Consider the following 21,640-nt stretch of genomic DNA (forward strand, 5'->3'; position numbering starts at 1 on the left):
TTTAAACAGAGCACTGTTCAGTTCTGGCTTATGGTGGTGCAGGGGATTGAACCTGGGACTTTGGAGCCTCAGGCATAAGAGTCTGTTTGCATAACCATTATGCTGGCAAACGCTAGAAGAAGAAGAACCATTATGCTATCTACCCTCCGCCCAGTTTTCACTACTCTTTTTTTTTCTTTTTCTTTCTTTCTTTTTTTTAATTGGGGAATTAATGTTTTACATTCAACAGTAAGTACAATAGTTTGTACATGCATAACATTCCCGTTTCCCATATAACAATACAACCCCCACTAGGTCCTCTGAATCCTTCTTGGACCTGTAGTCTCCCCACCCACCCACCCCAGAGTCTTACTTTGGTGCGATACACCAGTTCCATTTCAGGTTCTACTTCTGTTTTCTTTTCTAATCTTGTTTTTCAACTTCTGCCCGAGAGTGAGATCACCACCCCATATTCATCCTTCTGTTTCTGATTTATTTCACTCAACATGAATTTTTCAAGGTCCATCCAAGATTGGCTGAAAACAGTGAAGTCACCATTTTTTACAGCTGAGTAGTATTCCATTGTGTATATATACCACAACTTGCTCAGCCACTCATCTGTTGTTAGACACCTGGGTTGCTTCCAGGTTTTGGCTATTACAAATTGTGCTGCCAAGAACATATGTGTACACAGATCTTTTTGGATGGATATGTTGGGTTCCTTAGGATATATCCCCAGGAGAGGAATCGCAGGGTCATAGGGTAGGTCCATTTCTAGCCTTCTGAGAGTTCTCCAGACTACTCTCCACAGAGGCTAGACCAATTCACATTCCCACCAGCAGTGTAGGAGGGCTCCTTTGACCCCACAACCTCTCCAGCATTTACTGCTGTTCCCTTTTCTGATGTATGACATTCTCACAGGAGTGAAGTGGTATCTCATTGTTGTCTTGATTTGCATTTCTCTGACAATCAGAGACTTGGAGCATTTTTTCATGTGTTTCTCAGCCTTTTGGATCTCTTCTGTGCTAAAGATTCTTTCCATGTCTTCCCCCCGTTTTTGGATGGGGTTATTTGTTGTCTTGTTGTTGAGTATGGCAAGCTCTTTATATATGTTGGTTATTAAACTCTTGTCTGATGTACGGCATGTAAAGATCTTCTCCCATTCTGTGAGGGGTCTCTTGGTTTGGGTAGTGGTTTCCTTTGCTGTGAAGAAGCTTTTTAATTTGATGTAGTCCCATAGGTTTATACTTGCCTTAGTCTTCTTTGTAATTGAATTCATTTCATTGAGGATGTCTTTAATATGTATGCGGAAAAAAGTTCTGCCAATATTTTCCTTTAAGTATCTGATAGTTTGTGGTCTAACATCCAAGTCCTTGATCCACTTGGAATTTACTTTTGTATTTGGTGAAATACAGTGACTCAGTTTCGTTCTTCTGCATGTTTCAACCCATTGTTTCCAACACCATTTGTTGAAGAGACTCTGCTTTTCCCATTTAATAGTCTGGGCGCCTTTGTCAAAGATTAGATGTCCATAGGTGTGGGGGCTCATTTCTGGACTCTCAATTCTATTCCACTGGTCATTATGTCTATTCAGGTTCCAGTACCAAGCAGTTTTGATGACAATGACCCTATAATACAATTTGAGATCTGGCAGTGTGATGCCTCCGGTTCTGTTCTTTTTTCTCAAGATTGTTTTGGCAATTCTAGGTCTTTTCTGGTTCCAGATAAACATTTGTAGCATTTGTTCTATTCTCCTAAAAATTATGGTTGGGATCTTGATGGGGATAGCATTAAATTTGTATATGGCTCTGGGTAGTATATTCATTTTGATTATGTAATTCTTCCAACCCGTGAACATGGAATATCTTTCTACTTCTTTGTGTCTTTCTCAATTTCCTTGAGTAGTGACTCATAATTTTCAGTGTACAAGTCTTTCACTTCTTTGGTTAGGTTTACTCCTCCTAGATATTTTATTGTTTTTCTTGCTATAGTAAAAGGAATTGATTGCTGAATTTCATGTTCTTTCAACTTAGTGTTTGCACAGAGGAATGCCACTGACTTTTGAATGTTAATTTTGTAGCCTGACACCTTACTGTATTGCCTGATGATTTCCAAAAGCTTCTTGCTGGATTCCTTAGGTTTTTCTGTGTATACTGTCATGTCATCTGCAAATAGGGAAAGTTTGACTTCTTCTCTTCCAATCTGTATCCCTTTAATTCCTTTTTCCTTCCTGATTGCTATGGCAAGAACTTCCAACACTATGTTGAATAGTAATGGTGATAGTGGGCATCCCTGTCTAGTACCTGATCTGAGTGGAAATGCTTCCAGTTTTCCACCATTGAGTATGATGTTGGCTGTAGGTTTGCTATATATAGACTCCACTATCTTGAGGAATTTTCCATCTATTCCCATTTTTTGTAGTGTTTTGATCATAAAGGGATGTAGTTTTCACTACTCTTAATGGAAATGTAGCTTGCTGTTCAAGTGAAATAATAATAATAATAATAATAATATTAATAATAGACAGAGATATATCAGAGGGTATGGTACAGCACTTGTCATATGTGCAGTCTACCTTTGAGCCATGATACCACATGGGAATTGCCATGTTACTGAGGAATCTCTCCCTCTTGCTGGGCATACCTGTCTCTTTATCTGGATGAAAAAGTGACTTAGGAGCACATGGTAATAACACATTGATGAGATCATAGCACTGAAAAAAAAATGCAGCCTGGAACATAGCCCAGCCATGAAGAGAACATTCTTATGAAGTAAGATTTGACTACCAGTTATCTACACACACACATACACACACACACACACACACACACACACACACACACACACACACACACACACACACACCTATTGCCACTAAGGGTTATTGCTGGGGTTCTGTGCCAGCACTATAAATCCACCACTTTAGTGGCCATTTTTTTTTCTTTATAATTTTTATTACATAGGACAGAGACAGAGAGAAATGGACAGAGTAAGAAAGACAGAGAGGGAGAAAGAACTAATGCAAAGGTAATTTATCTTAAACTCTTGAAGGAATGTCCATATTATCGTCCCTAGAAGTCTCTTTTTGGGGTCTGGGCATTGGCACACCCAACTGAGTACACATGAGTGCATGAGGATATGGGTTCAAACTACCAGTCCCCACCTGCTGGGGAAGAGCTCCAGGAGTGGTGAGGCAGTGCTGTTAAGTGTCTGCCTTTCCTTCTCCATCTTCCCCTCTCCTTTTGATTTCTCTCTGTCTCTATCTAATAAATGAAAAAATAAGTAAACTTTTTTAAAGTCACTTTTCTCAGATCAATGTTTTCTTGAATTCTGTGATGTTCAAGGTAGTCTTTCTTTCTTTCTTTCTTTCTTTCTTTCTTTCTTTCTTTCTTTCTTTCTTTCTTTCTTTCTTTTTCATCTCCAGGGTTATTGCTGGGGCTCAGTGCCTGCACTACTAATCACTGCTCCTAGAGACTGTTTTTCCCTCCTTTGTTGCCCTTCTTTATCATTGTTGTTGTTATGGTTATCATTGTTGTTATGGTTATCATTGTTGTTGGATAGGACAGAGAGAAATGGAGAGAAGAAGGGAAGACAGAGAGGGGGAGAGAAAGACACCTGCAGACAGGCTTCACCGCCTGTGAAGCGAACCCCTGCGGGTGGGGAGCTGGGGGCTCGAACTGGGATCCTTATGCCGTCCTTGCACTTTGCACCATGTTTGCTTAACCCTCTGCGCCACCACTGGGCTCCCCCAATGCTGTATTTTTGAAATTTTGTTTTGAATAGGGACAGAGAAAAATTGAGACCACCTATGGCACTGTTTCACCACTCATGAAGCTTTCTTTCTCTTACCGGTGAAGATCAGGGGCTTAAACCTGAGACTTGTGCATGGTAATGTGTGTTCTCTATCAGGTGCACGGCTACCTGGCCTCCCAGATCACTAATTTCAAAGATAAAAAACGACCAGTAAGTTGTGTCATTTTTGTTTTCTTTTATTTTGTAAGAGACTTTGTGTACCAGAGATCCAAACTGGTTGAGTAGGGCAGACTGAATGTCCACAAGTGTTGTCCTTGAACTCTAGCCTGCACTGTTGTGAGCACTTGACCTCTGCTGAGTTGGGTGCTCCAGATGGGGGCGGGGGACAGAAGCTCTGATGGAGGGACAGAGGAAGAGGACTATGATGCACTTTCAAGGTATCACAACCTGCTGGACTTTCCATCTTTACAGAAGTTCCAGTCTTAGATGCAAATCTCAGTCATTCTTACCTGGTTTGGCTAGCCATAGGCTTCCTGATCTGGGGGAGGCCATAGGTCATGAATGGAGAGGCAAAGATGGGGGTGGAAAGTCCAAGGAAGATGAGAAGGAAAGGGTTGGCTGAGAAAGGAAATGAAGAGCCCGAGAGTTTAACTAAACCAAAACAGGGGGTGGTGTCTTTGTACTTTATTTGGTGTCATTTCTGCTGAGCTTGGCACCCCTTCGTGGGACCCGGTCTCTCACAGCTGACTTTACTCATTTCAGTTCAGGCAGGTCAACTACTGCAGGCAGTGCAGACTGCAGGTTATAAATAAAAAAAAGAATTTGCCTCTTTGGCTTAGAGCCTGGGTGTGGCCTGCAGCTGCCCAGGTCCTGGTTCTGGAGAGAATGGAAACCTTCTTCCTGGGGGAGGCCTGGTGACTATTTTTAGCTTGTTCTTGCCCCAGTTGACTTACAGCCTCTGCACTTACTCAGTGTGCTATTGACTGTCTCCACATTGCTCAACCCTCCACAGCCTGTAACTCAGCGTTGCGGCTCTTTTCTGGAGGGTTTCCAACATCTCAATGTTCCTCTGAACTTGGGGTGCTCCAAACTGTCTGCGGTCTTCTTAAGGGCTGAGCTAAGGGTTGGGACCCACAGAATAAAGAAAGCCTTGTTACCTCTCGGGCACACGGTGTATGTGACTGCTTTGTATAGATCCAGAGTATCATACACATTTTTTAAAGTCCTTTTTGTGACTACTTTCTGTCATGTGTTTTTATGTACTTCTTCTTCTTTTTTTTTTTTGTTTTGTTAATAGACCTACAGTTTTCCTGGAATATTTGCTTTCCTCACACTGCTTTTCTATCGTTTCCTTTATTATCTCTCACAAGAGAAGAAACTAGTAAATAATGTGGCCTCTCTCTTTCCAGGTGAAGTGAAGACATGTTTAACCTAGGACAATTTGAGTGCAACTTGGGAGGTGATGCACTTTAGGCCAAGCACTCTCTGCTTGTTAGAGTAACCAAACGTAGTCTGTCAAACCCCTCTAGTGATTAGAAAGATGGAATTCTGATTTCCAACTAAGAAAGACCCTTCTTCTCTTAGGCTATGAGAAAAATGGTCATTAGCTTTTCCCTTCAACAATTTACTTTCAGTCTTTTCTGGTAATTTCTTCCAGGATATCACCTTAAAATGTATGAGGTGATTTATTAAAAAAAAAAAAAGAAAGAAAGAAAGAAAGAAAAGAAAAGAGAAAAAAAAGGGTGGGGGTAGATAGCATAATGATTATGCAAAAATTTTCATGCCCAAGGCTCCAAAGTCCCAGGTTCAATCCCCCTCACTATTAGAAGCCAGAGATGATCAGTGCTCTGGATATATATATATATATATATATATATATATATATATATTTTTTTTTTTTTAAAGGAGGGGGGTAGGGTGGTGGTGCACCTACTTGAGTGTACAAGTTACAGTGCAAAAAGACCCTGGTTTGAGCCCCTGTCCCTATCTGCAGGGGAAAAGCTTCACGAGAGGGAAAGCAGGGCTGCAGGTCTCTCTGTCTCTCTTCCTCTCTATTTCCCCCTTCCATCTCAATTTCTGACTGTCTCTGTCCAATAAATAAATAACAATAAAAATTATATTAAGAAATAACTAGGTAAGATCATGGAGTTGTAGGGCAGGAAACCTGAAGGAACCAGACAGCTTAGTTCCAAAAGGGTTGTGAATTGACTAGTCATGTTTAGACTGGACTAGAACTGGGGAAGTCTAAGCTTTCCTAGCTATTTGTCCAACAAATTAAATGATCAGTGAATCTAGATATAAATGAGAACTTGCTAGTTATTTCCTCAATTCATGAAGAGAGGATTCACATGACTTTTCAGATGTATGGTTAGCAGACTTATCTTGATCAGACTGTATCTTGTCTGATCAAATTCTGATGAATTCATCAATGGATTTATAATTTATTCAAAACCCACATAAAAAAAATGGAAAGTTTCAAGGCCATTCTATGACAATAGTAGCATTTATTTGTACAGGATGGTTACCACAGAGGGACTTCATATAATTTGTTGACTATAAGATCTTTGATATAGTGAGTTTTTGGATATTATTGTTTTGGGGGATGGGTTGGAATACCCCACTCAATGATCTGTTTTGTTTGGATGCATAATCAATTCCAATAAAGAAATGCAGAGAACAGGATGGAAAACTTTCTTCTTGAAGACACTGGGTGGTGTTTTCAGTCTCTCCCTCCTCTGCCCCATCTCGCTTGCTTTATCTTGTGGTTCTTTCATTAGGTTGTTCTAAACCAGGGTTTTCTACATAAAGAATAAAACAAATGTAACAGCAACGTCTTTGTGTGACTTTTAAAATAAGGTTACTCTGGCACTGAGGAGATAGATTAGTCTGCTAGAGTGCTGTGTGCTTGAGGTTCCAGAGGCTACAGGTTCAGTCCGTGATACCACTTTATGCCAGAACTGAGATCTTCTGCCTCTTTTTCCTCTTTCTGCTTCTCTCAATAAATAACTAAATTTAAGAAAAAATGATAAATTAAGGCTGCTCTGTGCTCAAGTACTGACTTTAATTCTGTTGATAAAAATTGGATGTCATTGTCGATTTTTTTAAAAAATGTATTTTGGATTAAAACAGAGGAAGATTGAGAAGGACTTTGGAAAGAGAGAGAGACAGAGAGTGAGCAAGAGCAAGTGAGAGAGAAAAGACCTATAGCACCATTCACTGCTCATGGAGCTTCCCATGGTGCAGGTGGTAACCAAAGACTTGAACCTGGGTCCTTGAGCACTATAACATATATGTTCTACCAGTGTGCCACCCTCTGGCTCCAATATTACTTTGAGTGTGGGGTTGGAGTGCAGCATTAAGACACCCCTGAACCAGAAGTTTCTCAGTGTTTGTCCCTGCTTTTGTTTACCAGGGACATCTTAACACAAACACAGTACAGGCTCCCCCTGGTCTCCCCACTTCAATTGTTTCTTACACTTTAAGGAGCACAATTTGAAGAAAGAAAAAAAATACTGGGGTTCAGGCGGTAGAGCAGCGGGTTAAGTGCAAGTAGCATGAAGCACAAGGACCTGTGTAAGGATCCCGGTTCGAGCCCCCAGCTCCCCACATGCAGGGGAGTCATTTCACAGGCAGTGAAGCAGGTCTGCAGGTGTCTGTCTTTCTTTTCCCCTCCTCTCTCCATTTCTCTCTGTTCTATCCAACAACGATGACATCAATAACAACAATAGTAACTACAACAATAAAACAACAAGGGCAACAAATGGGGGGAAAAAAAGCAAAATTAAAAAAACATTAAAAGAAAAATAATACTGGCAGATTTTGTGACATTTCCAAATGCTTTGATGGCTCAGTTAGATTTCATAGCCCTTTAATTCTCTCCCTTTGGTGTCCATTTTCAGACATTCTTCCTTATTTGGAATTTTTGACCTGCCCCCTGGATCCTTGCAAACAATGTGTGAGGAGGCAGTGCTCAGGGCTCCTAGAGAGGGTGGTGAGTACAGGGCTGCTCTGAGTTGGGACTGGGAGGGGACAAGCTGTCACTCTGAAAGTTGGTTAGAGGCCCATGACTGATAGATAGCATCTGGCCATCCAAGGAGCTCAACTTTATTTCCAGGGCATAGATTTCCACATCACAAATCTTCCCCAAGTTGGCATGCAATGGCTAAGCTCCAGGCTGGCTGGGAGTAGACAAATGGGCACTCGACTGTCACACACTGTCCCCATTCAGGGCTCTGGTGGCTGGCCCAGGGAGGCCTGGGTAGTGAGTGAGTGCCCTGATGGAGGTTGAGTGGCCCTTGGTCTCTTCAGGAGACATTTAATAACCCCAAAATCTCTGCGGAAGCTGTCAGGGAGTCCCACACAGAGCAGCCAGAGCCAGAGCAGTGACACCAGAGGGCTACTGAGAGGGGACCCTGCAGTCTTTTTTGTTTCCTATTTGCCTAATTTGCTAAGCATTGCTAAGAATGCATTTGTAATGGTTCCCTCCCTCCCCCCAAACTTGGAAGTTCATTTTATTTTTTATTTTATATTAGCTATTTCAAAATTGTATTTTGTATTGCTAGAACTGAAAGAAATTGAGAGGGAGGAGGGGAAATAGAGAGGGGAAGAAAAAGATACCTGCAACACAGTATCACTGCCAGTAAAACTTGCCCCTTGCAGGCGAGGACTGGGGGCTTGAACCTGGGTCTTTGTACATTTTAATGTATAGGCCCAACTGGGCACACCACTGCCCAGCCCCCTGAAATTTAAGAATTTTCTATCTTAATTACTCAGAGTCTCATTAGTGGAATCTACTCCTTTCACTTTAGCAAGGAGATCAGAACCCCGTAAGGTTTGGGAAACTGGTGTGGTGACTGTGATGGAGACAGATGACAGTGGGCTAAAGGTATCGTCTCGAGAAATGGTGTCAGAGTTGGAAATAGGACTAGAAGCTGGATCAGGAAAGAGAGTAGCTCCCAAATATGGGGAAAGTATATAAGTATTGTTAAACTGTAAACCCCATTGGTTTAATCTGGGGCCCATATTCAGCACAGAAGCCTGTGTAACCTCTGCATCCCTGTAGGTCTGAGTTCACTATCTAGTCAGTGCTAGGAACATTCTAGTCATTGCTAGGAGCATTCTATGCTGCACTCATTTCAGGACCTGTCTTCCCGAGTGGCAGAGTATGTGGACCCAACCTCCGTTTGGAGAATGGGACAGTCCCTACCAGTGTTGACTCACATTGAGGGTAAGGTCCTGTAGAGGCCTACAAGAGGGTCCAGTATGTTGCTCCTGATGGAGATGACCAGTGACAGTGGACAGAGGTATTTGTTAGAGGTCTAGGCCCAACATGTCTATGTGGGAATACCAGGATTCCCTGACTAGTGGTCCCCATCTTAGTTATTTTTTTAACTGTGTATCTCAGTATTAAGTACATTCACATTATTTGCCACAAGTCTCTAGTATCCTTTTCATCATTAGTTTTGAAACTGAAACATGCCCATTACACAATTCCCCAGCCCTTGTAATCCATTGCTTTGCTTTCAGTATCTATGAATCCAGCTCTACAGGCTACCAGTGTTATTCAATTCTTTAAAAAAAGAAGAGGAAGAAGGAGAAAGTGGAGTGGGGAAGGAAGAAGGAAAATGAGAGGGAAAAGTAGAAGGAGGAGGAGAGGAAAGAAAAAAGAAAGGAGAAACCCTGAGAGTCAAATATGGAAATTCGGGATCTGTTGCTTTCTTGGGCTCATTAGAATACTCTAGAAATCCTCCAGAGTACTGATGACAAATGCTAGCTGGCTGTTCTTGAAGAACTTGGTCTTCTCCAGTTACAAGTAGTTAGGCAACCCACTGAATAATGATTGACTTTGAGTTTGACTGTCTTTCTCCCACTTCTCTTTCCTTATTTGCCAGGACTGGTTGTTCTTTAAGTGGACCTTAAAGAAACTCACAGTAAAAGCACCAGAATTTTTTTTTTTTTCTTAAAATGATAGCATGATAGAATTTGAGAGTACATGTTTGGAGCTTAAGCACTGTAGAAATCACTGACAACGTTCAGTTTTAAGTTTTTATGTCACAACTTTAGGGCTGTTTACAGATCTCTCTCTCTCTCTCTCCTTTCTCTCTCTCTCTTTCTTTCCTCCCTTCTTTCTTTTTTCTTTCTTCCTTTCCCAGGGTTATTTCTGAGACTCAGTGCCCACACAGCTCCAACATTCTTGGTGACCATTTTCTCCTTCCTCTGTTTTTTTTTTTTTTTTTTTCATAAGGGGTAAGAGTCAGAGTGAAAGGCAGACATAGAGAGATACCTGCAACACTGTTGCACCACTTCTGAAAAATCTCCACTGTAGGTGGGGACTGGAAGGCATGAACCTGGGTCCTCATGCTTGTTAATGTGTGTGCTCTACCAAGCACACCACCATCCAGCTCCTAACAGGATTTTCTTCCCAGTATGATGTCACTGTCCTAAAGAATAATTTAACCCTGATTGTGTTTTGGGTGCTTTCCGTCTTAAGAGAGAATTTAGGATCTTTTTCATGGGTGGCTTTTCTAAACCCTAGGCCGTGACCCTTCAGTATTGCGAATCAAAACTAAAAATCTAAAACAAAGTTGAGTTTCCTCCCCACAGGGGCCAGAAGTTCAGAGAAAACAAGGCTGGCAGACAACTAACTCACTGGCAGCCTTCTTTTCTCAGACCTCGCCCAGAAACGTCTTGCACAAAGCCTGTTGAAATGCACACTTTAATCATCAAAACTGCATTTTCCGATTGTGGGGAGCCACAGCCCTGTGTTCCCATCAGAACAAGGCCAGCCTTTCATTCCCAACTGTGTGCTGGACGGAGGAGACAGGGCTGGCTTTTCCTGCACAGGCTGAGGTTGTGAGGGTGTGAAGGGAGGTTTCAAAACAGGGCATCCGGGGAAAGCGAGCTTCTGGTGTTCTTGGAATCCCCTTCATTTTGAGAAGGAACAAATGGGGACCAACCTCCTGAGACTGGTCTGTGGGGGGTGTCAGTGTTATGATTGGGCTGAGACTAGAGGGGGCTTGATTCCCAAGTTCCAGGATGCCTTAGGGATTTGGGTTGTCTTCCTGGTAGAGAAAAATGGTTGTTGACTTTTCTGGCTTCTCAGGTAGAAATGCTATCTTGGGAGAATGTCACTCAGGAGACCCTCTCCCCCTCTTCCCTTTCACTTTGCTGCTCACAGCTTCCAAATGGGTGGGGGTGGGGGAGTGGAGGGGAGGTGAGGAGGCGGGATTGCCAGCTTCTCGTGTTTTCTAAAAACCAGACTTGAGCTTTTAAACATTTCCCGAGGGGACTCTGGGGCCACAGTCTGCATTAGCTGTGAGGTGACATGGCTTGGTGGGTTGACAAAGAGCCTGGGAACTGGGATGTTGTAAGCTTTATAAGTCCCAGCGCTGCTCCCTTGTTGAAACCCTCTGGGTCTGTTAAGGGCCTCTGTTCCCACACCTACAGAGAGGGCCAGACAAGGGAAGGGGACTCAGGTTGTGGGGGTGCTCACTTCCCAGAGGCCTAGGGAGGACTCCTTCTTTGTTGGTGGGTGGCCTTCACCCAGACACCACAGGGCAAGCCCAGGGCCTTAGCATAAACTAACTTGAGGGCTAGCTGGGGGGAGAGGGGGGTGGGGGGTGGGGATTCTCCTGCAGATAAAATCTAGTGGTGGGATTAGGAGGAGGGGGTTCATGTTTATTGAGTCCCTAGTCAGGCCTCGTGATTAACACTTCAAGGTGCAAGAGGAGAGAACTTGGTAAGCTCAAGTGCTAAATCACACTGCACTATATTTTTTCCAGACACTTAAAAGACCCTGGGAAGGGACTGCTGGATCTTTTTCATAGAAGAAAAACCTGAAACTCAAGAGACAGCTAAGGGATACAGAGGTAGAGAATGTGGGGACTGGCTCCCAGGCTTATTAGATCCTAGGGCACTGATTTTTCTGCTCTGGGAAATTCCTTTCAGATGGAAGATGCACTTCAGATTGAAGGCACACTTCAGAATTGGGTAAAAACTAAAAATTCATTCACAAACTGGTGAAGGAAGCTATCATTAAAAAAAAAAACAACATTATTTATAAAATGGAAATATTGACAAGACCATAAGATGAGAGATGTATAATTACACACAGTTCCCACCACCAGAGTTCTATATCCCATCCCCTCCCCTGATAGATTTCCTATTCTTTATCCCTCTGGGATAAAGTATGGACCCAGGATCATTATGTGGTGCAGAATGTGGAAGGTCTGGCTTCTGTAACTGCTTCCCTGCTAAACATGGGCATTGGTAGGTCAATCCATACTCCCAGCCTGTCTTTCTCTTTTCCTAGTGGGGCAGGGCTCTGGAGAGGCAGGACTCCAGGACACATTGGTGGGGTCGTTTGCCCAGGGAAGTCAGGTTGGCATCACGGTAGCATTTGGAGCCCATCATTTTAAAAAACAATTTATTATTATTTTATAATTTTTATATTACAGAATTACATGTCTACAGGGGTTTGAATCTAAACCATTCCCATCACCAGAGTTTTAAATCTTTACTCTCCCCACTTCAATCCACCACAGTTCCCCTAAAGTTTTAGACGTGGGCCGAACATCTTCTCTATAACTATCTGTCCACTTTTATACATAATTGCCCCTTCTTTTTTCTGAGTCAATCCTCACTTCCCCTCTAAGCCACTCATAGCATCATGGCTTTCATATATCCCTCTCCTTTTCCTTCTCTCTCTCCGGGTGCTGATGGAGCTGGAGTGTAGAGTCCTCTTATTTTCATCCTATCACTTCTCCCCTGCTGGGAGTATGGATCAAGGTTGTTTATTGGGAGCAGAAGGTAGGAGTTCTGGCTTCTGTAGCTGCTTCTCCGCTAAGCATGGGCGTTGACAGGTCGATCCATACCCCCAGCCTGTTTCTATCTTTCCCTGATGGACCAGAGCTCTGGAGATGCGAGGGTCCAGGACACATTGGTGAGGTCATCCGCCCAGAGGAGCCCATTATTCTTCACTGAGATTACTCCAGAAATTCATGGCCATAGTCTGGTTATGGAAACAGGGTAGGGCCTGAGTCATTTGCTGGGGAGGTTTGTGACCCATTTTGACACAGGACACATTGTGTGTGTGAAGCCTACAGTTGTCCCCATTGGAAGTGGAGGGCTAAGGATAGACCACGCACTGGGGAATGAATGTTCAAAGACCATTTCTTTTCCTGTCATATGTAGGAATATGTTATAACAGTCCAGAAAGATTCAAAATAGTATGTGCAGTGACACTTGAATTATTCCAGCTGGTGAAAATAGGGGCTGAGGGTGGGTGGGAAGAGAGAACACTCGGATAGAATGCCATCCCAAAATGCAAAGGTAGGGGGACAAGAGGGACAGTGGAATTATCAGTCAAAAACACAGACCCAAAGGAGCCGGAACAGAGTCCTCTTAACTGTGGGATTGGGCTGGCTCCAGTGGAATCCACTGGCAATCCTGATAACACACCCCTCTCTGATGGAAGAGTGTAATCAGTTTCATCTGATGAAACTGAAACTGAGATGCTTTCTGAACTCTGCCTGTAGCCCAGAGACCTTCTTCAGAGACGGCTTCTGTGGTTTCTTACCTAGAAGTGGCCCCTCCTGCCTTGTGGGGAAGCCTCAGCTCTCACCATCTCCATTCACAAGCCAGTTTCCTGAGCCAGTGACATACATGGTGGTTCTTAGTCCTCTCTCCACCCTTTGCAGCTAATTGCATTGAGTGTTTGTTTTGTTGTCTTGTGTACCCCTCCCCCTAATGAAGTCATCTTGTAATTATATTACAATTGGCTCGAGATATAAGGTGAAACCTATCCACCTAAAGGTGGCAGTTAGTATGTTGGAGATCAAACCTGATAAAAGTAATTTCTGGTAGGGCACCAAAGTAAAAACCCTGTGGTGAGGGGGAGGGTAGACATTCGGCTTCCTGGGGCAGAGGTGGGGTGGGGGTGGGTGGGTGGAATGAGACACAGTCTTTTGGTGGTGGGAATGGTGTTGATGTACACTCCTATTAAAGTGTAGTCATATAAATCACTAGTTAATTAATATGAGAGGGGAAAATTGATTGTATGTCTCAAACTTTTTAAAACACAGACTGAGTCTTTTTAATACATAGGCTGAGTCTTTGATATGTGGACTCTATCAAAAGCCTAGACCAGGGAGAACAGAAGCAACTGGTGGCACAGCTATGTACAAGATGCTGGGTATTATACAGCAAACCCTAACAAAGGGACTTTTCTTTTTTTTCTTTTTTTTTTTTTTAATTTTTTATTTAAGAAAGGATTAGTGAACAAAAGCATAAGGTAGGAGGGGTACAACTCCACACAATTCCCAACACCCAATCCCCATAACCCACCCCCTCCCCTGATAGCTTTCCCATTCTCTATCCCTCTGGGAGCATGGACCCAGGGTCGTTGAGGGATGCAGAAGGTAGAAGGTCTGGCTTCTGTAATTGCTTCCCCGCTGAACATGGGCGTTGACTGGTCGGTCCATACCCCCAGTCTGCCTCTCTCTTTCCCTAGTAGGGTGTGACTCTGGGGAAGCTGAGCTCCAGGACACATTGGTGGGGTCTTCAATCCAGGGAAGCCTAGCCAGCATCCTGGTGGCATCTGGAACCTGGTGATTGAAAACAGAGTTAACATATGAAGCCAAACAATTTGTTGAGCAATCATGGATCCCAAGCTTGGAATAGTGGAGAGGAAGTGTTAGGGAGGTACTCACTGCAAACTCTAGTGTAGTCCTGCTTTCAGGTATATATTTTGCAGTAGTTTATGGATACGTGTGCACATAAGCTCTCTCTCACAGAAACTGGTGTATATCTAGGTTATGGGACTTTGTTAGAAAGTGAACTACCTGAGATGAAATTAGAGTGTACTATTAAAGGAAAGGTCTCACCCAAGTAATGAAGCTGAAGGGTTGTCATTCCACACGTGAAGTCTCTGGATACATTCTGAGGTGAAGCATGTTGAGGTAGCAATCGTTGCTTTGGTTAGGTTGTGATCGGCAGATGCAATGTTATTTGGTTTGGATTGGGAGATGCATACGGGAAAGTGGGCCCTATCCAAGGGTTCCAGGACTGGGGGAAGTAGGGGCTCTATAGTGAAGATGTGAGGTTCCTGCTGTCTTGGGGTTCAAAAAGACACTCAATAGTTAATATTATCATCACATTATTTGTTAATTGGTTTAACTTTGAAAAGTCCCTTTGTTATGGTTTGCTGGACAGTACCCAGTATCTTGTATATAGCTGTGCTATTGGAAGCTTCTAATCTACTTGGTCTAGGCTTTTGAGAGAGTCCGCATATCAAATACATAGCCTATATATTAAAAAGATTCAGTTTGTCTTTTGAGAACCTTTGAGACATACAATTGATTTCCCTCTCTCATATTAATTAGCTACTGATTTATATGTCTACATTTTGCTAGGAGTGTACATAAACACCATTCCCACCACCAAAAGACTGTGACCCATCCCTCCCACCCACTCCCACCCCCCACTGGCCCAGGAAGCTACATGCCTACCCCTCACCACTGGGTTTTTACTTTGGTGCCCTACTTACAATTTGATCAGGTCCTGCTTTTAGTTTCCCTTTCAGATCTTCTTAGTCAGCTTCTGTTGATGAGTGGGATCATCCCATACTCATCTTTATCTTTCTGACTTAGTTCACTTAACATAATTCCTTCTAGCTCTGTCCAAGATGGGTCAGAGAAGGTGGGTTCATTGTTCTTGATAGCTGCATAGTATTCCATTGTGTGTATATACCACAGCTTTCTCAGCCACTCATCTGTTGTTGGGCACCTGGGTTGCTTCCAGGTTTTAGCTATTATGAATTGTGCTGCTATGAACATAGGAGTACACACCTCTTTTTGGTTGGGTGTTATGGAGTCCTTGGGGTATAACCCCAGGAGAGGAATTATTGGGTCATATGGAAGGTCCATGTCTAGCCTTCTGAGAGTTTTCCAGACTGCTCTCCACAGAGGCTGGACCAATTTACATTCCCACCAGCAATGTAAAAGGGTTCCTCTGTCCCCACATCCTCTCCAGCATTTGTTGCTGCTGTCCTTTTTGATGTATGCCATTCTTACAGGAGTGAGGTGGTATCTTAGTGTTGTCTTGATTTGCATTTCTCTGATAATCAGTGACCTAGAGCAGTTTTTCATATGTTTGTTAGCCTTTTGGATCTCCTCTGTGGTGAATGTTTTGTTCATTTCCTCTGCCCATTTTTGGATGGGGTCATTTGCTTTTTTGCGGCTAAGTTTGCTGAGCTCTTTATATATTTTGGTGATTAGTTTCTTGTCTGATGTCTGGCATGTGAAGATCTTCTCCCATTCTGTGAGGGGTCTCTCTGTTTGTTTAATAGTTTCTTTGGATGTGCAGAAGCTTTTCAATTTGATGTAGTCCCATTGGTTTGTTTCTGCTTTGGCCTTCCTTGCAATTGGGTTTGATTCATCAAAGATGTCCTTGAGGTGTATGTGGGAAAGTGTTTTACCAATGTTTTCCTCTAAGTATTTGATTGTTTCTGGTCTGACATCTAGGTCTTTGATCCATTTGGAGTTGATTTTTGTTTCTGGTGAGATAAAGTGGTTCAATTTCATTCTTCTGCATGTTTCAACCCAGTTTTTCCAGCACCATTTATTGAAGAGAGCCTCCTTTTTCCATTTAATCCACAAAGGGACTTTTCAACGTTAACCCAAATACCAAGTAATGTGATGATAAGAATAACTATCCATTGTCTTCTTGAACCCTAACAGGAGGAACCTCACATTTCCACTATAGAGCCTATATTTTCTCCAGTCCTGGAACCTTAGGGTGGGGCCCATTTTCCTGCATACTTCTCTCAATTCATACTAAATAATATTGAATCTGCCGATCCCAACCTAATCAATGCAACAAGTGCCACCCCAGCATGCTATACTTCAAACTGTGTCCAGAGACTTCAGGTGTGGAATGGCAACCCTTCAGCCTCATTACTCAGGTGAGACCTTTCCTTTCATAGTATTCTCTAATTCCATTCCAGGTGGTTCACTTCCTAACAAAGTCCCAAAACCTAGATACAGACCAGGTACCCTGAGATAGAGCATATGTTCACACATATCCATAAACTAGGGCAAAATATATACATGAAAGCAGAATTGCACAAGAGTCTGCAGTGAGTACCCCCCAACACTTCATCTGCACTAGTCCATCCTTTAGGTCCATAATTGTTTAACAATTTGCTTGGCTTTGTATGTTAACTCTCTTTTCAGCCACCAGGTTCCAGATGCCAGCATAATGCTGACCAGACTTCCCTGGACGGAAGAACCCACCAATGTGTACTAGAACTCTGCTTCCCCTGAGACCCACCCTACTAGGGAAAGAGAGAGACAGACTGGGAATATGGATCAACCAGTCAACGCCCATGTTCAGCGGGGAAGCAATTACAGAAGCCAGACCTTCCATCTTCTGCAACCCACAACTACCCTGGGTCCATACTCCCAGAGGGATAGAGAATGGGAAAGCTATCAGGGGAGGGGATGGGATATGGAGATCTGGTGGTGGGAATTGTGTGGAGTTGTACCCCTCCTATCCTATGATTTTGTTAATGTCTCCTTTCTTAAATAAATAAATAAAGTAGTTTCTGACTGTGTCATCTGGCCCAGGTTTGGAGATGGGTAAGAACTGGGATTAGGGTTTATCTGATCCAAGCTTCCTTGACTCCAAGGATGGTCAACTCTCTCTCTTTGTAATCTTATTTATTGTTGGCTAGATACAGAGAGTAGTTGAAAAGGGAGGAGGAATGTGGCCTGGGAGGTGGCACAGTGATAAAGCTTTGGACTCTCAAGCATGAGGTTCTGAATTCGATCCCTGGCAGCACATGTACCACATGTACCAGAGTGATGTCTGGTTCTTTCTCTCTCCTACTATCTTTCTCATAAATAAAATCTTAAAAAAAAAAAAAAAAGAAAGAGGAGAGGGAGATAGTGAGAGGGAAAGAGACAGAGAGACACCTGCAACTTCACTTTCCTCTGCAGGCAGGAACAAGGGGCTTGACCCGGGGTCCTTGGTTACTGTAATGTGTGTGCTTAACCAGATGTGCCACCACCTGGCTCACAGGGTTGACTCTCATTTGCTCCCAGTGGCAATAAACTGTGAGAAGAGTGTCAATGAGACAGGGTGGTGAGTGGTGTCCAGGGCTCTCCCTTATCCCTTCCATCTCCCAGCCTCCAGTGTCCTGACCTTGGCTGGCCGTAAGGTATAGGTTGCCTGCCAGTTTGGAGGAATGCTGTTCCCTGTCTGTTATATTTTCAGCCTCGTCAGCTCTATCTAGAATCAGCAGACAGAACCATAGAAGGCAACAATTCTGCTCCTCAGGGAGAAGGTCTGCTGAACCTGGCTTGAGGGGCATTGAGGTTTCTGCAGGGTTGGTGCTGGCTTTGCCTCTCTTTCCGTGGGCTATCATGTCTGCTAGGGTCTCGCCAGGATTAGGCTGGGCCATGCCCACTGCTCTAAGGATTGCAGCCTGCCAGTTTAAAGGTTAACACATCCTGCAGATATGTTTTGTTGGATCCATGCAGTGTTCCCAAACATCCTGTGGTATTGTTTTAATAATTCATTAAAGCTGCATTTCAAGTTTCTCTCACCAGGCAGAAGATCCGGAGATACTGCATGACAGTCTGCTTTGGGAAGCCCCTGCTCGCTTGAGAAAGGTATTAGCACATCTCAAGATCTTGTGTCAATCAAAATAGGCACACAAAATAGCCTTCCCCTGCTTTGCTCAGTTTTTTGTTGTTGTTGTTGTTTGTTTTTTGTTGCCTCAAGTATTATCGCTGGTGCTCAGTGCCTGCACTATGAATCCTCTGCTCTGGTGGCTATTTAAACAAATGAACAAAGAAAACCACTTTTTTAAATTTAGATATATTTTTAAATTTCATTTACTTATTTATGAGAGGGATAGGAGAGAGAGAAGGAACCAGACATCACTCTGTTACATGTGCTGTTGGGGATTAAACTCAAGACCTCATGCTTGAGAGTTCAACACTTTATCCACTATGCCAGCTCCTGGTTCACACTAATTTTTTAATTATTATTATCTTTATTGGATAGAGACAGCCAGAAACCAAGAGGGTAGGGGGAGACAGAGAAGGAGAGAGAAAGAGAGACACCTGCAGCCCTGCTTCACCACATGCAAAGCTTTCCCTTTGCAGACTGGTCTTTGGTTGGTGGTGAACTTAACTGGGTAAATGCTATCTCTTAGAATTCTCTAGCTCCCTACCTAGTTGTATCTCATCCTTTGAGGAGTCTAATGCCATGGCAGCTGGCTACAATTGAGGGGTTAGAGATCTAGCTTCAGATCACTTGAGAAAAGTGATCTGACTGTGAATGGGAGATTCCTTAGCATGTCAGCAAGTGGTACTGGATTTTACCTGCAATTTATAATACATTTATTTCATTTATTAATTTTAGTGGAGTTGGGGCCTCATACATGCATGAGTCCACCACACTCTGGACTGCCTTTTCAGACACACACACACACACACACACACACACACACACACACACACATCACAGTACCAGAGCTTCTCCCAGAGCCAGAACACCTTCTGTGTGGTACACAATCTATGTGGTGAATTATCTTTCTGGTCTCTCACTTTTATTAATTTCTGCCTGCTGATCAAGATGCCTAATAAAAGGAAGCAAACCTGGATGCAGAACTATTATTAAAAGTATATAGACAGAGAAGAAAATTTATTTTAACTCTCTGGGTTCTTGGAGTACTCAGTCAAATTAACAAACAGGTCTCCAGGAGCAAAAATTAATTTAAAATATGTAGAAGTTTAATCATATCAATAAATTCTCAAGCAGGGATCAGGCAGTGGCACACCTCGTTGAGCACACTACTATGGACAAGGACCTAGGTTCAAGTCCTTGGTCCCTACCTGGGGGAATATTTCATGAGTGGTGAATCAATGCTGCAGGTCTCTGTCTTTCGCTCTCTCCTTCTCTCTCTACCTCCCCATTCCATTTCCAGTTTTTCTCTGTTCTGTCAAAAAACAAGCAAACAAACAAAATTCAGGAAAATGGAACAAGGGTTTTTAATCCTGAACTCAAGAATTAGATAGGATTAGCTGACACAAACTAAAGAACTATATATACTTATAAAATATTCTGTTTTCTTCCATTGGTCTATGTGCCTATTTTTCTTCCAGTATTAAATTGTTCCGGTTACTATTTCTTTGTAGTATGGTTTTGACATCAAGGAGAACGATCACTCAATTTTTACTTCTTTCTCTGGGCTGCTTTAGCTATTACTCATCTTTTTCCATATAAATTTGTTTGTTAGTATTTGTCCCTTTTCCATGAGATAATGTGATGGAGATTTCCATGGAGACTGTATACATCTGTAAATTTCTCTAGCTAATATGGACATTTTAAGAATATTGATTCTAATGGGTGGGGGAGTTAGAATAATGGTTATGCAAAGAGACTCTTATGCCTGAGGCTCCAAAGTCCAAGTTCACTCCCCACCCCCACCCTACCCCCAATCACAAACCGGAGCTGAGCAGTGCTCTAATAAAACAGAAAAGAAAGAAAAAAGAACGTTGGTTCTTCTAATCCACAAACATGGGATACCTTCCTATTTATTGTTTCTTCTATATCTTTTAACAGGGTTGTATATGCTCCATGCATAGGTCTTTCACCTCTTTTTTTTTTTTTTTTTTTGTACCTTTACATTGTTTTTTCTTTTTTTTTCTTTTTTATTTAAGAAAGGATTAATTAACAAAACCATAGGGTAGGAGGGGTACAACCCCACACAATTCCCACCGCCCAATCTCCATATCCAACCCCCTCCCCGATAGCTTTCCCACTCTCTATCCCTCTGGGAGCATGGACCCAGGGTCATTGTGGGTTGCAGAAGGTAGAAGGTCTGGCTTCTGTAATTGCTTCCCCGCTGAACATGGGCATTGACTGGTCGGTCCATACTCCCAGTCTGCCTCTCTCTTTCCCTAGTAGGGTGGGTCTCTGGGGAAGCTGAGCTCCAGGACACATTGGTGGGGTCTTTAATCCAGGGAAGTCTGGCCAGCATCCTGATGACACCTGGAACCTGGTGACTGAAAAGAGAGTTAACATACAAAGCCAAACAAATTGTTGAGCAATCATGGACCCAAAGCTTGGAAAAGTGGAGAGGAAGTATTAGGGAGGTACTCACTGCAAACTCTAGTGTACTTCTGCTTTCTTACTTTGGTGCCATACTCCAAACTCAGTCATTTTCTGCTTTGCGTTTCTACTTCTTCTTTTTTTTTTTTTACATGCATAACATTCCCCAGATTCCCATTTAACAATACAACCCCCACTATTTCATTCATCATTTTTCATGGACCTGTATTCTCCCCAGCCACCCACCCACCACAGAGTCTTTTACTTTGGTGTAATACTCCAATTCCATTTCAGGTTCGACTTGTGTTTTCTTTTCTAATCTTGTTTTTCAACTTCGGCCTGAGAGTGAGATCATCCCATATTCATCCTTCTGTTTCTGACTTATTTCACTCAACATGATTTTTTCAAGGTCCATCCAAGATCGGCTGAAAACGGTGAAGTCACCATTTTTTACAGCTGAGTAGTATTCCATTGTGTATATATACCACAACTTGCTCAGCCACTCATCTGTTGTTGGACACCTGGGTTGCTTCCAGGTTTTGGCTATTACAAATTGTGCTGCCAGGAACATATGTGTACACAGATCTTTTTGGATGGATGTGTTGGGTTCCTTAGGATATATCCCCAGGAGGGGAATTGCAGGGTCATAGGGTAGGTCCATTTCTAGCCTTCTGAGAGTTCTCCAAACTGTTCTCCACAGAGGTTGGACCAATTGACATTCCCACCAGCAGTGCAGGAGGGTTCCTTTGACCCCACACTCTCTCCAGCATTTGCTGCTGTTACCTTT

The 21,640-nt window shown here is 42.9% G+C and overlaps 1 long non-coding RNA gene across 1 annotated transcript; it reads left to right on the plus strand.

The window, feature by feature from the left end:
• Positions 1 to 4,134: 4,134 nt before the first annotated feature.
• LOC132538262 (uncharacterized) lies at positions 4,135 to 17,076 on the plus strand. Its single transcript, XR_009549662.1, has 3 exons — positions 4,135 to 4,169; positions 16,470 to 16,693; positions 16,965 to 17,076. It is a non-coding gene; the product is annotated as an uncharacterized LOC132538262 (long non-coding RNA).
• Positions 17,077 to 21,640: the final 4,564 nt, after the last annotated feature.

This window comes from Erinaceus europaeus, chromosome 4, assembly GCF_950295315.1.
Source record: "Erinaceus europaeus chromosome 4, mEriEur2.1, whole genome shotgun sequence".
Classification (NCBI taxonomy): domain Eukaryota; kingdom Metazoa; phylum Chordata; class Mammalia; order Eulipotyphla; family Erinaceidae; genus Erinaceus; species Erinaceus europaeus.